Source organism: Triticum dicoccoides, chromosome 7B (assembly GCF_002162155.2).
Source record: "Triticum dicoccoides isolate Atlit2015 ecotype Zavitan chromosome 7B, WEW_v2.0, whole genome shotgun sequence".
In the NCBI taxonomy this organism is placed as follows: domain Eukaryota; kingdom Viridiplantae; phylum Streptophyta; class Magnoliopsida; order Poales; family Poaceae; genus Triticum; species Triticum dicoccoides.
Window position 1 is genome coordinate 389,183,709 of NC_041393.1, and position 252 is coordinate 389,183,960.

Consider the following 252-nt stretch of genomic DNA (forward strand, 5'->3'; position numbering starts at 1 on the left):
CTTTTGATCTTCTCCAATGCAAAACCACCTCCTCTCCTCTCCATCATCTCCATTCCAAAACCACCGTCTCGCCTCTCCCTCTTCTGATCTTCTCTCCATTGCAAAACCACCTCCTCTCCTCTCCATCATCTCCATTCCAAAACCACCTCTCTCCCTCTTCTCTATTGCAAGACCACCGTCTCTCCTCCCATCTTCCAAAGCTAGCACCGGACCACTCAGAACAACATCTATGGAGAGGATGCAGCAGCAAAT